Source organism: Aythya ferina (assembly GCF_964211825.1).
Source record: "Aythya ferina genome assembly, chromosome: 3".
Classification (NCBI taxonomy): Eukaryota; Metazoa; Chordata; class Aves; order Anseriformes; family Anatidae; genus Aythya; species Aythya ferina.
The window spans coordinates 103,281,518-103,296,172 of NC_140298.1; the positions used below are offsets into that span (position 1 = coordinate 103,281,518).

Consider the following 14,655-nt stretch of genomic DNA (forward strand, 5'->3'; position numbering starts at 1 on the left):
AGCATTCTCCGACCTTCGGTGACTCTTACTGTAAGCATCCCCTTCTCTCCCAAGAGGCGATCTTCCCCAAGAAGCCACTGCCTCATTCCATGCAACTCAAATCTGCTGTTACCATGGTTAATATTTCTGACTTGATTGGCACCACTAGTAATTGAACTGCAGTCTCTTGAGTGCAGCAAGCTCTATTCATTAGCCCCTATTGTGTTAGGACACTGCATCAACCCACATTATTCTTCTGTGTTAAGGGGAAAAAAATCAGCCATGAATACAAACTTATGTTGCCATACAAGATCATGCAGTTGTGTTCTTGAATTAATTTTCTGAAATGAAATAAAATATTGCACATACATTTTATTTATATCAAAAGCAGTGCAATATGGGATGAGGCACCTTTGCTTTGACTGCATAATGTTATGTGCATCTAAAACCTTAAATAGCTTAGTATCAGCTTTATAAGAAGAGTTCTAATTTACTCATCATAGAAGCAAAATATTGCCACATCTTTTCTCATTTTCTCCACTTTATACAGGGTACGACAACTTTGTACAAAGTTGTTGATTTGAGTCTATATGTCAGTATGCTATATAAGCAAGGAAGAATCCTATACAAGAAGATTTCCTGCACAAGGAAAAGGACAGATAAGCTTCATACTGCAACATCCAATTGCCTATTTAGATCAAGATTTTGCACATATTATGTATCTCTTAGTAGATATTATGAATGACTCCATAGTATATGTAAGTGATTTAGACCAATTAAGAATTACTTCATAAATTTTGGTAATTTTGAGTTGTCAAATTTAACAGAAATACCTAAAATATAATAAATATTTTGTATCCTGATCCCATAAGGTCTTCCACAAATAAGTAAACTCTGACATCAAGCAGATAACCCTACCAGCAAGGTGTTCCTTTTGTTCAACTTGATGCTTTTTTACTGCAATAAATATCCTTCTGCTTTCATCTTTGCAAAAGTTTCCATGCTTTTTCTGTTTTATTCATTTTTTCCTTTCTCCTGTACACAGGCCATTTAAAGAGGCCTGAGAAATATTTGCCTCAAAAATTCTTTCCCATAGAGAAACTAATAATAAATAAATAAATAAATAAATAAAATAAATAAAAATTTAAAAAAAAAAAAAAGAAGAAGAAGAAGAAAGGAAGATAAAAAAAAAAAAAAAAAAAAAAAAAAAAACACAGGTTCCAAAGTACAGTGTTCTGCATTGCTCCATTAACCTGCCTTGGCATTGTGAAATGGATTTTAAAGTATGAGGAGCTTGCAAGGCTTCAGGAATGTGAGTTTGAGAAAGGTGGATGGGAGGGATAGACACTGTGAGATACCAACAATAGACAAACTGTCTCATCGTAGCTTGCTATCAAGTGGAGTAAACTGTTCTTCATGCTCTCAGCATAGGAGCAGTGCCAATATTCTCACCTTTCCACAATTTCCACTCTGTGTTGAAAATGCAGTAATATATTCCCTACTTCTTCAGTTTCCAGATTCATCTGAGGCCACTGCATTAAGTGGAGTCAAATAGGTTTACAAGGAGTGAGGCAAGCTACATGAAACAACACATACCCTATAGGAAACACACTCACACAAAACAAGTGCAAAAGAGCAGTGCTATGAGATGTGTACCACTGAGTCCACAGGATGGATGGCCTGTCAGTAGTCCTGACTTGTCTCAGCTCTGAGAGCTGCCAGTGCTTGGCATATCAGAAAAATCTAATTGTGTTCCATTTTATACAAAAGATTATTAAGGCACACCGAACTGGTGGCTCTGTGTTTACATCCTCTCTCATAGCATGCAGACCATAACACTCAGCTCTCTTTTTATCACTGCAAAGCTTACTTAGTACTTGTGAGGTACTCATTTGCCAGAAGAAAGTCCATGATGCTATAAAAATTCCTTGTCTGGTGTCTGCCTGCTGCTGGGACAGCATTGTGAGGAACATGGTGAGTCCACTAGACTTAAAGGCATTAGAGAGAAAAGTGGGCAGCAGACAATAACAAGAAGATCATTTCTTAAGAAAACAAGGTTTAAAATACATAAATAAATGAAAATTGATCACCTGTCTCATTCAGCAATCTCTGTCCATGCCATTCAATAAACAGAGTAGGGACTCGATGGAAAAACACAGTATGTGATCATGTAGTAGTTCTCACAGTATGCATACCAATAGGTATGCATACCTGTAGGCATCAGATTAAGGCACATGGCTGTCCTAATACTGACATATTCACATTTCTGATTACCTTGTTTTACAACTGTAATTTATGTTTAATCTTCATTTAATTTATCTGGACTGTGCACTTACACACATGGTCTAAACTTTTGGGTAGACCTGTGTGGTGCCAGGAGTTGGAATTGATGATCCTTATGGGTCCCTTCCAACTCAGGATATTCTATGATTCTGTGATTTGGGTGTGCATCAAACACATGCATAATCCACCAAGGTACATGTCTTCTTGTACTTATTCTGCATGTGTAGATTAAACTGGTAAATTGGTGTGCCAGCCCACACTCTGTGCCACCAGTTACATTTCCAGAGCACAGCCACATGGGCTTCTGCAGTGTTCTGATTTCTTTTTCTCCTTTCTCAGCCACACCACCAGGTGGGATTTGTAGCATGAAGTAGCCCCACAACTGGTCATCTCTGGCGTTCATTAACTGTGCGCCCTTTGTTTCATGATTTACACAGTCCTCTTCAAGCTCCTGCTGAGACCACAGCAAGCAAGACTCATGTACAAGCAGCCTGGTTATTTTCATGCCCGTCAGCTTTCATTCTTTTTGTTGGCCAACATGCCTGCTACATAAATAATCGTGGTTTAAGAATAGAGCTAAATTCTATTCCTCTGTTTGACATACTGAACTAACTGCAAATATTCTCAGCTCAGCTTTTTAGAGCAGTTTGTAAACAACACAAAAAAACAGATGTGACTCGGAAAGGACACTCTCATGTAAATATAAAAAGACATAATTCAAAGTACAACTGTAAGTCTCAGTAATTCACACCCGTTTGAACTTTACACTTTGATGGCAACAACCCTGACCTGACAAATACTACTGGGCACATTTGTATAAAATCAAGTACACTACAGGATCTTAAAACCATGGTCACATTACAATAATAGTAGTGGACTTTTCCTTGAGCCCAGTACATACACACAAGATTCTCTTAAGCACCTAAGGAATGTAGGTGCATAAGCACTGCTGAAGGTCAGTGGGATTTCTGTAGCTAAATCCCTAAGGCATGTTGGAATCAGTCCCTTACAATCACTAATTCAGGTACAAAATACTGTTATTTACTTCTATATTTTAATGTTCACCTTGGATAGAATAACAGGCCACATTTGGACTGATTCTGAGTCACACCTGCCTGCATACCTTTCCAGTGAGGCAGCCTGTGTCAGTTAAGTCATCTCCAATGAGGAAAAGAGCATCTGAATTTGGCTGTTGCTGTTTATTTTTATTATCTCCAGTTCTATTCTCTCGCTTTATTCTCTTTATGTTCAGCATCTCTCATTCTCAACCTAATTTCCTCCGTGTGTGTTTTGATATACACGGTGGTTTTCTTCTTGGTCACATGCTCTTTTTTTTCTTCACTGCCAGGCTGAATTCAGAACGGATTAGTGACTTAGCTCCCTCCCTCTTCAAGCTGTATTTATGATGATGACAGCACTTGGGTTAACTCCTTCTTGTTTTCTGATAGAACAGAAGCAAAACTAAATGTATTTGTTAGCTGGACAGCTACACTAGGAAAGTTTTTGGAGTTAGAGATATGTCTGTGGTAGCAGAAAGCTGTCAAGAGCAAAAGATACATAGCCATACAACCCGTCCCTGCATCCCCTATAGCACTGCCTCCCTACCTTTTCATATTCACTCTCCTTCCCATTCCCATATACATAAGTGGGATGATACTCTGGACAATCTTGCTGCACCTGGCTGAGCAACAACGTCCATTAAATTTCAACAACTCTATCCATTAGAGCACACTACTCATCAGGAAAGGAGCAAACCCCTTAGACATCACACAAGGCAATACTGTGCCTGTGCTGCTGCAGGATAATGCTCCTGGGGCAAACACCAAGTGCTGGGGGAGATGCTGCACATGAGGTTTTCTCCATGTGAGCCCCAGGCATGGAAACAGCACAGATGGGCTCCACAGAGAGACATGCACCAGTCAGCAACTGCTTGGACATGATGCTCAACACTGAGTTTTGGATCCCAGAGGAAAGAAATGGTCTCTGTTTTACTCTACACATGTGAGAGGCAAATGCAAGACACAGGGTCCAGGTGTCTGAGTGCTGTTCCCTGCACTGATACTGAACAGGCTTTGAAGTTATTTTGTTTGAGTATTCAAACAAAACAAAACAAAATCAAAAGCCATTTTGGTAAAACATGGCTTTAATATTTGGACCAAGATCCCCCAAAATGCTCACCACCTGAGGATTGAAGATTTGGGGTGTGTTCAAGTTCTTTCACCACTGGAATGCAATGAGGTTTCATTATTTTATGACTGGAAGATGGATACCAGTCCCTATAAGAAACTGCAAGTAATATTGCAAAAGATTAGCCTTATTTGGTTTTGTTTTCTTTTACAGAGAGTAACATAGCTGCTGAATCATTATTAATAATTGTTTATGTTATAACAATGTCTTAAGCAACCCTCCAGGACAAATACTAAAAAGGATAAACCTTGTACATTAGCTCAAGCAGAGCAAAGGGGATTTTGTTTTCCCTGGACCCTGAGCCACTTGCACCTGCAGGTGGGCTGCTCACCAAGATGTACATATTGCAAGTCCTGATCTATGTATGCTATGTGGGGTGCTGCTAACCAGGTGGTGCTACCATCCCCAATCTGCTTCTGAAACCTACTTACCTCTAAGCTCCATCTCTCCCCAAGAGATCTAACAAGGAAAATAAAATAAGCCTGGCATGCACTCAGCTATGTTAGTCAATCTGAATAATTCTCGAGCTTTGGTATCAGGCACCATGCAGCTCCCACTCACCTCAGTAGGAGGGAACTGGCCCTGTGCATTGCCCAATTTATCAACATGATACATGAAGTCTGTCTGGAAGATAAACAAGAGGACATATTGCGGTGACATACGAACTCTTTTCAAGTTGTGCATCCTAGGAAATAGATTACATGATGCAGTGTGCCTTTTCCAGCTCATGTTTCTGAGCTGAACTGTGATGTTCTTCCTGAGGACAAGCTGCATTTTATCCCACAGGTAAAGCTGACTTCCCTGTCTTGGGTTCAGAATTTAGTTGCTTGTGGTATTTGGCAGGTGACTGATTAGAAGAAATGTATAACCCTTTGCCTGATGAGATTTTTTGTTGTCTTTCTGTCTGGGAAGAGGTGAAGAAGTATGTTTGTATTAAAAGAAATGCAAGGAAAATGGGACAATTCTTATGGTATAAAATTGTCCCTGTCCCTATCTCCTCCCATCAAAGTTTACTGCAGAGGATCTTTGAGTCCAGCTCCTTCCTTGCTTTCTCTCTAATTCACCATCACTTAAGAGAGAGGCAAGAGCAGCCAACAGGCAGTAATTTTTAAATGGCATTAGGACTAATATTGTGACAAACAAGTCAGCAGCTATTCAACACCTCCAAACACAGAATGGCAGAAGTGTGCCTGTCAATGCACAGCTACAGAACGATTTGTGAACTTGCCATCCCTACTGCAAGTACAAAGGTGGGAAATCTCCAGAGGCCTAAAAGACATATAAGAACAACATCCCCTCTTCCACTGAATAGATCTGGGGACAATTACACTCCCTCTGCATTTGAAAAGTGCCCTTTTTGAATGTAGCTGATGTTAGAGTTATTAAATCTGCATATAGCTGGACTGAGGTTTTGCTGAAAACAGTCTATCCAGAAAGATAAACTTCTAATATTTTTTTCAAACGATCCATTCTCCTATTGCTATTGATATGCCTAAAATTCATTACAAACATTGATGTTAAGCTTGAGTCACCTGATGGGGTAAATATGTTGGCATTGGGGGTTTTAAGAGATACTTTGACAAAAAACATGTCCTTTTAGTAGATATGTTAGTATGTGTGCAACAACAAAAAGCTGTACTAAAAATTATGTTGGCACTGGCTATACACTTACGCTATGACCAAGTGTGAATTGAATATAATTAAAATGTTAGGAGCCACGATCCAGCCACTTTCCTCCACACCACTTATTCAAAGGCTACATTGAGCTTGTGCCTGATCTGGTCAATCCCAGAAACAGGCTGAAGCCTATCTCTTGAGACCTTCAACTCACTTCAGTGCTGCCTACAGCTCCTTTGCTCCCTTGTGCTCTTCAAGGCTGCGGCCTCTATAGGAGCCTTACTGTCACTCAGGCAGTAGGTTGACTTGATGGTGCATCCAGAAGTGTCCATGTGGCATATCTCTGTGTCCTAAAGCATACAGTTCAGCTCCTCAACAGTTCAGCTCCTCAACAGTAACCACTGGTTTACCTTGGGGCCTCCAGGTTCATTCCCAAGTTTGGCCCTACAGAGCTTCAAGGAAAAAACAGCAGGGATTAGTGTTGATCAGGGTGATTATTTCTGATCCAGTCTCATGGCTGTTGCTACACAGTTGCACCTATACTATGCTACAACTATAATAATACACAGAGCTAACTAGAGATCACTTTTAGTCTCTAGAGCCAAGTGCCATGGCCCAGCCTGCAGCCATACATGCTCATGTCCCTCCAAACCAGGATGGGCATATCCCAGAAATCTTTTGGAAAAAGTTCTTGTTGTGTATTCCATTCCCATTCATCCCTAGATGAAATAATGTGCTGATTAAATCCGTTACAGGTACAGTGCTAGCAATTTAAGTGTAAATAATCTCATAGCAAGGCGAGAGTATAAACTCACAACCCAGCATAGATGTAGCTCCTGTGTCCATGCCTGCCCATGGAAAGCCAAGCTCAGAATATCTACAGTTGTCCTGGATTGCCAGCACTGAGTCCCATCTGGATCTGCTCCACCCAACAAACCAGGAGGGTCCACTTTATGGCCCTAAATACTCCCCCATCATGGAGCTCAGGAAAGCAAGGCCAACATATAACGATGTGACTGGTGAGCCGTGAGTTGGAAAGTGCTTTTGACTAGCACTGACTGGGTTGTCATACGTTCGGGTCTGTATGAAAACACCCCTGAAAGCAGCAAAAGTAATGGGCTCACCGTATAATAGCAATAGACATCAAGGTAGCCTGAAGGATTACTGAAACAGAAGGCACAGTTTTGTTACATTGATGCTCAGCTTCCCATCCAGGCTTTTAAATCAACACCTCAAAATCTGAGTAGGCTCCTTTTTGTGCAGAGCTACAATACACATGAAAATGAATACCTGGAACAATTTGGAGAGACAATATTAGGTTGGAGAATTTTCGCCTATTTCTCATGCAGACACAATCGATGCCAGTTTTGTGCATCTTCCTACCTGCATGAACAAAATAATTACCAGACTACAGCATTCTGCAGTAATGATCATTAACTGCAGTAGCAATATTGCAGGCTCTAGGGCCTTATTGTAATCTTCCTCATTTCAGTGTTAAACTACTCTAACTTCATTAGCTTCACTGGAGATACTCCACTTTACACCTACATAATTGAGAGCAGAATCGAGCCTCCACTGCTGTGGAAAATACTGTGTAGTGCAGCACTTTTCAAATAAAATGTAATTAACATGAAATTCTAGATCCATATTGCAATTTGCAGAATGATCACTGTGGGTGCAACATGACTTCCAACTCCCTCTCTCATCTTAATTTAGTTAGAAATAGGACTGCCTGTGTAATATTTTCTCTGTAGCAGCAAGCAGAGGCATATTTCTTTTTTCTTTTCCTATTGTTATTTTTTTCTCTTTATAAATCTTTGTCAACAAAGGATTACTGGCTCACCTGAGAGAAGCAGTTAAAGTCAGATACTTGCCCATAATTAGGGAAACTTGGAATCCTTGACAGTGAACACCTGGCTTCTCATTACTACCTGAATTTTATACTTCCAAGTGTTAATCTCTCCTCAGGGTTTGCCTTGGAGTTTCATTCTGGTATTCAATGAAACCATCAGGTTTTCCAGGCACTGACACCTTTGAAATGTTTTCCACATGGGAACCAATACGAAACATGTGTGATTATTACCGATTTCTCTGTGTTGATTTCTATTATGGTAGCGCCCTGGAAAAATAGTACAGACAGCAGTAATAAAATCTTTCATTGAATGACTTTATACTGCAGGAAGAGTTGTGTTTAAAGGAGTTGGTTTGACAGGGGGGCTGCTATGATGAATGGTGTTATCATGATTATAGTTTGGTTTAAAGGATTCGAAGAACTTCTTGCACATTTTTTAGCCTTGAGAGTAAGCCCTACCAGCACGTCTCTTAAAAACCAGTACTGCTGCCATTCCTCATAGCTCTGGATGAAATACATGGGTTAGCCATGGGAACAGGCTGAGCATGAACTCCAGGCTAACAGCACAGAGCTACAGCTCAGATTGCTACAATTTCCTTTGCTTTACTGAGTGCAGACTTTTCTTGTCTTCCCAACCTTTACCAGCCTTATGGGCAGGAAAGTTTTCTCATTCTTAAGAGCTGGAATGTGCTTTTACATCCACACACTGGAAAACCCAGGCAAGAAGACATCTTTGGGATTTATCTTCTGTTAACTGCAAACAGTTACTATCCTGTATCTGCATAAAAGAGTTGTTCAAAGCAGTCCAGGCCCAAAGCACTAACAAACTATTGTGTAGCAACAGGATTGATAAGAAATTGAAATAAAATGAAAGAAGAACAGCAAAGTTAAGAGTTCCCATGGAGCTGAAACTCGTACAGAAACATGAAAACAAGTTATTTTTAAAAAATAGTTATTTTGGATTCTGAAAGGTGCCCAAGCACTGACACCCTTGACAATTTTTAAAGTTTTCAGTGAATTCAGAAAGACTAGACTATGAAATTTACTTAAGGAGTAAGTACTGCACTCATAGAATCATAGAATGGTTTGTGTTGGAAGGGACCTTAAAGATCATCTAGTTCCAACCCCCACTCAGCGAAAGCAAACATGTAAGGTTTATTTGGGCTCTGAAGGGATAAAAAGAAATGAGAGATCTTGTGACTGATCTAAGCCTGAGTATCCAAATTAGCAGTATTTTGCTGATAAAAGACAGTTGTGATTGAACCCCAGAAGAAAAAGCACAGAAGACAACTGAGAAATCCCAAATTAACCTATGGTGAGCTTTAAAAGCAAAAAGACTAAACTAATGAAGATTAAATGAATGAAGAATGCAAAATTTAATTAAAACATCAGAAAATCAAAGGTGTTGATCAAAGTGGTCTTTGTCTTGCAGTTTAATGATAAAAAGTGAAAATATCAGTTGCCCACTGCATTTGCCTTACATGATTCAACTCTGATTCTGATGTCTGATGTGTCATAGATGCTAAGAAAAACTGAGCATAAATATGCTCCAGCAGAACAAGAGTTTGTTCCTCCTAGATGGATACAGAGAGTTTCATGTCCCTATTTGCCAGAGCCCAGTTTCATTTGAAACCAACCAGAGTGTAGTTCTCACCACTACTGGGGGACACCTGACAAATTTTCCCTGGAAAATAGGAATTTCTTTCTTTAGTTGCATGTTTATGATCTGAGTTTTGGGTATGGCCCTGGGAGAGACTGGTGCTTAGAGGAGGCTGCATAATCTTGCTGTCAGAACTGGAATGCAAGGACATTTCCCCAGACCCTTAGTGAGGTCCTAGATGCATGGCATTTCCTACATTCCTTGGGGATATCCAATAATCCTTACCAGTCGCCTGGTCACTTGGGGAGCAGCTGCAAAGCACTGCCTCCTACTCAGCAGAGCTCAGGCAAAAAACACTGTATCTTCATGAATATATTCTGCAGATTATTCGTAAAATTAAAAAATAAATAAATAAATCTGTGCCATAGCGACAGTGTACATTATGTATATACATATGTAAGTAATGCAAGGGGAAGTTTAACCCAGATCCTTCTTCCCTCAGCAGTTTCTCAATCTACATTGACTGTTTCAATTCCTGCATTAGCCCTCTTCCCCTCAATCCCCCATGGCCTGTTTTCTCTCTCCATCGTAATACCCTTCCCGTCTCTGCCTCTGGTTTAATGTAAATGTGGGTTATTTGGGGTGATGATGACAGAACTGAAAATAAAGCAATACAACAGTCCTGCTCTAGAGCATTTGACTCAAAGCACAGTGGATGACTGGCTGCTCTGCTGGGAGCATTTCTGGTCACTCAGCTGCAAGCTCTGCAATTCTTGTCCTCCTTCCTCACAATCCAACTAATGCTCTCACATTTGTGTGTGTCAGAAATGAATTGCCTCAAAAGGCCGTAGGGCAGACCCGTGCAACAGCCAGCTATTTGTGACCTGCATCACAGATGTGTGTTCTGTTATGGGAATGATGTGATGGCAGCTTCCCGGCATGCAATCTTCATATATTTAGTGGTATCTGTTATGGGATACTTCTGCAAGTCCCCATTTCTTCTGACACCAGCTTCTCTCATTACAGGCAGTATAGTTCTCAGTTTGCTGTTAAGTACAGTGTCTGCAGAGGAGGTGCCGAACAATGTTTCGATGGTGCCTCCTGCAACGAGTTGGTGAATATGCCCTAGAACAACTGACAAATTCTGGTTACTGGTGAAGTTACAATGAAAATTACTGGGCTGTGAAATGTTTCTATGAATTCACCTCAGCTGTTCTTACATGATGATCAACCCCATGGAATTGTTAATCTTAACAACCACACTTCAAACAACTTTGGCTCAAAGGACTGACTGATGAACCAGCTTTAACAGCCTGTCTAACAAGTGGAATGAGGAATAGAAAAATGCTAAGAAGGGAAGAAGAGACACACACAAAAGCAGTGAGGAAGGAGGGTAACAAAAACTCATAGGACCAAGAAACACATGTTCATGTGATGGGCAGGACTTGATTTAGCTAATGGATCAGCTCAAGATGTGGAAACAGCCTCCTTGAGAAACCTGCAGGAGAAAGATCTTTATAGATCTCTTGGAAACAGGATGCCAGAGAACCTGTTTCCAGCCTAAATGATATACCAGAAGCATAAGGAAAAAGGGAAAGGAATGTATATAGGATTTACCACTTTTGCCTTGTGCTAGGAAGTAAGGAGAAAAAGATTTTAGGAAACATAGAATCATAGAATGGCTTGGGTTGGAAGGGACCTTAAAGATCATCTAGTTACAACCCCCAACGGAGCCCTCTGACAAGGTATTGGTAAATATATCCATGCCCTCCTGAACACTTACAATGTAAAACCGAGTGCTCACATACTTGCCAATGGTGATTTCTAGGAAAACATGTTTAAATTTGGGAAGTCTAAAGAGTTGGTGTTTTGTTTAGTGGAGAGAATGAAAACAAATGTTGTTTTGGATGAGGACAAATGTTTCATTTTGCAGCATTATTTTTTTTTTTCAATTCAATGAACAACAAAAACATTTTTTTGCTAGCATCACTTATGAGTCAGGCATATAAACAGGAAAAGAAAAAACACAGATTTATGTTGTACGCTGGTGCATTAGAGAAATCCAGTGGGAAACTACTTTTGTCAGGTAAAAAAGAAAACAGAGGAAAGAATTCTTTTAAAATCTCTAATAGGATTAAAATGACGGGGAACAAATGACTGAAAACCTCAGAAGCTGAAGACTTTTATCTTTAGGTGTGCTGGCACTTCTAGTATGAGCCCCCACTTCAAATATAACTACATAGAAGAAATTGATTTTCTGTTTTTATGACTTTTTAAAGGCACATTAATGTTCTACATAACTGAGTATATGCACAGTACTTTTATTATGTGAAATACCATTAATTTCAATGGGAGTTTGTGTAGTATGGTAACGATGTCATTAACTGGGGCTGTTAAACTCATCGGGCTATATACCGTCCTAAATTACACCTGTACACCACCACCCCCCGATCAGCATGCCCTCTCCCACACCTCTGTACCTGAGCCATACACACAGTGTGACCCTGCTCCCCTGGTTAGCTGGGGCCACAGACGAAAGCTTTGCAGCTGCAGCTAATGACTAGCAGGTAGGAAGTTTTGAGACGTAGCCCACATTACATCCATCTGCACAAGAAACGGGTTTGTCCAAAAGGCACAGACCTTTACTGTGCGGCTGTGCCATGGGTTGGAATGGCTTCATTTATCACCTTCCCCTAAAATGTCACAGGTTTATTCTCACAACTATTTTGTGAAGTAGAAAAAGACCAACTAAATTCCCAAGAGTGGAACTGCGGCACATACATAAGATTTGATCTGCGCATAGCAAATCCCTTCAGTGACCTGAGCAGCATCCTGGCTAGAGGCTGCTTTCCAGTCCCATTACTGCCACAACCGGTATGGACAGCAATATACAACACATTTTGTAGGTTAGTATTTCCATTTCAGTCTATGGATAACTTGCACACTTAGGGATTTGGAAGACTTAGTCCCTTTATTGTTTATGGCTTAAATTGCATCTTCTGGGAAAGCCTGAAATAATGGGCGGTGGGTAAGATGTGCTATCTTTGAAGTATTTCTAGGAAGAATTGTCACTCAGTATCAGTCTTCTGAAGGATTGCCAAGCTTCTTTTCTCTATGTGCTGAGCCTATGGCTGAGGGCACATTTTCCTTCTTGCTTTATCCACCCTGGTTACCTCAAAAAGAAGAGAGAAAATACAGCCTCATCCTCAGCTGTCCACTTGACCTAGCAGTTGTGTGGCAGGATAGACCAGGAACCAGCAGTGCCCTGGTATAAAGGAAGCTCTCACATCATGGCTTGCAAACCAAATCATCTATTTGTTTTTAACCTCTGTCCTTTGCTCTCTTTCCCATAAAAGGCCTATAGTGTGGGTTCTTCCTGTCTCATTGAAGCCAATGAGTTTTGTTAAAAACTTCATGAGAAGCAAGATCAAGTTCTTTTTTTTTTTTTTTGTATCTAATTTGGATTGCAGTTGTACTGATTGACAAGTCCGCTACAACTGCATTGAATTGCTGCCCAAATCAGTAATCTGCTTTGGTGTCTTAATTAACTAGAGTCAAATTTGAATTGAATTGCTTTTCTTGGAGATCTTTTACGGTGACTGTTAATCCAAAGGTAAAGACTTTTATAAAAATGCTGCTGCTTTTTATTTTGTACAATTGCTTTAGATAAAGATATTTTTCTTCATCTCCTACCTCTCAGTACTTACATTTTCTTATTTCATATTCCTTTCTATTTCCTTTTTTCATTTTTAATATATTCTTTTCTCCCTCTTATTTTTTAATTAGCCTTCTATTTGAATTTAATTATTTTCTTCTCTTTCAGCTAACTCCTGTCTTACACAGCACACTATCTCACCACCCTCTTCAATAAAGCCCTGTCTCTCAGCTTCACCTGCCTCTTTCAAGTCTTCCACTCTCTAATTTATTTTTTTGCATTTCTAATCCCCCTCCCCCACAGTAATTACTTTTTAACTCATAAGTTTCCTTTCTAGCCACAGGGTCCAGATTTCTCCCTTTTCACTTCCTTTACGTCTATCCAATGCTGAAGCTCCTGAACAAGTGGCACCAGATCTGTACCTCTGCAGTGCAGAGAAGAACCAGCCCCACAGAAGCATATCCATTAAAAAAAACTGGGATGTTCCAGTGGGCAATGTCTGTTTGCAAATAATGGGAAAATGTTTCATGTTCCACCCAGGAAGGTGTAAGAGCATTTTAGTAAGTGGTTAATAAATTCCTGGTCTTTATCCATTACCTATCAACATTTCCCTTTCCACTCCCCTTCTTCCTACAAAACTCACATACGCCATCTCTCTCGTCATCTCTCTTGGACAGATATTCTGATCTTGTTTTTACTACTTTTACAGTGCTTTCACAGTCCTAATTTCTGTTTCATTTTTCTTGAGCTATCCAAGCTTAAGCAAGAGCAGACTCAGGGTCTCTATTGAACTGGGATTTTATTTTTTTCTTTTTTTTTTCTTTTTTTTTTTTTTTTTTCTTTTCTTTTCATTTCTTTTTTTTTTTTTTTTTTTTTTTTTTTTTTTTAATTCGAAGTCCCAACTGATCTTAAACAGCTGGCTTTTTTTCATTTCAGGAGTAGCTTAAGTCTGCATTCTTCAACAGCATACAGCAGTTATCAGTTAATGAGATGACTTGTACCCTTGTCCACACTTGCATCACTATGGCTTCTTAAATGAGCTGATGTGCTGCAGCTGAGGATTAAACCATCTCTTTCAATATTGCATGCACTGCAGCACAAGTCACTCACTCCAGCAACCACAGAGGTGATTGCAGACCTGGGAAAGTCAAGATGAGCAGAAACCCTTGTGCATTAAAGGTAAAGCAACTTCAGCAGTAGAAAAAGAGGAACACAATCCTCTGCTAGCTGTTCAGTTGCTGCTGAAATCCCCTACCTGTTTTTGCCAAATGTATATTGTTTTGTGTATTTTCACATCCGTTTTTTAATCCACCCACACACGGTTCGTTTTTGAAAGGTGCATTGTGAGCATGCCAGAGCTGAAAAGGACACTCCAATATTCAGGTCCATAGAATTCACCATTCCAAATCTATGCACATACAGTAAAAGGAAACATTCTAGCAAAGCAAGAAAATGCTCTGTATTGGAGTATAATCTTTGCAG

At 39.9% G+C, this 14,655-nt stretch overlaps 1 long non-coding RNA gene across 1 annotated transcript in view; it reads right to left on the reverse strand.

Moving 5' to 3' along the window:
* LOC311434917 overlaps positions 1–14,655 on the reverse strand; it is a 362,168-nt gene that overhangs the window by 215,839 nt on the left and 131,674 nt on the right. The window lies entirely within an intron of this gene.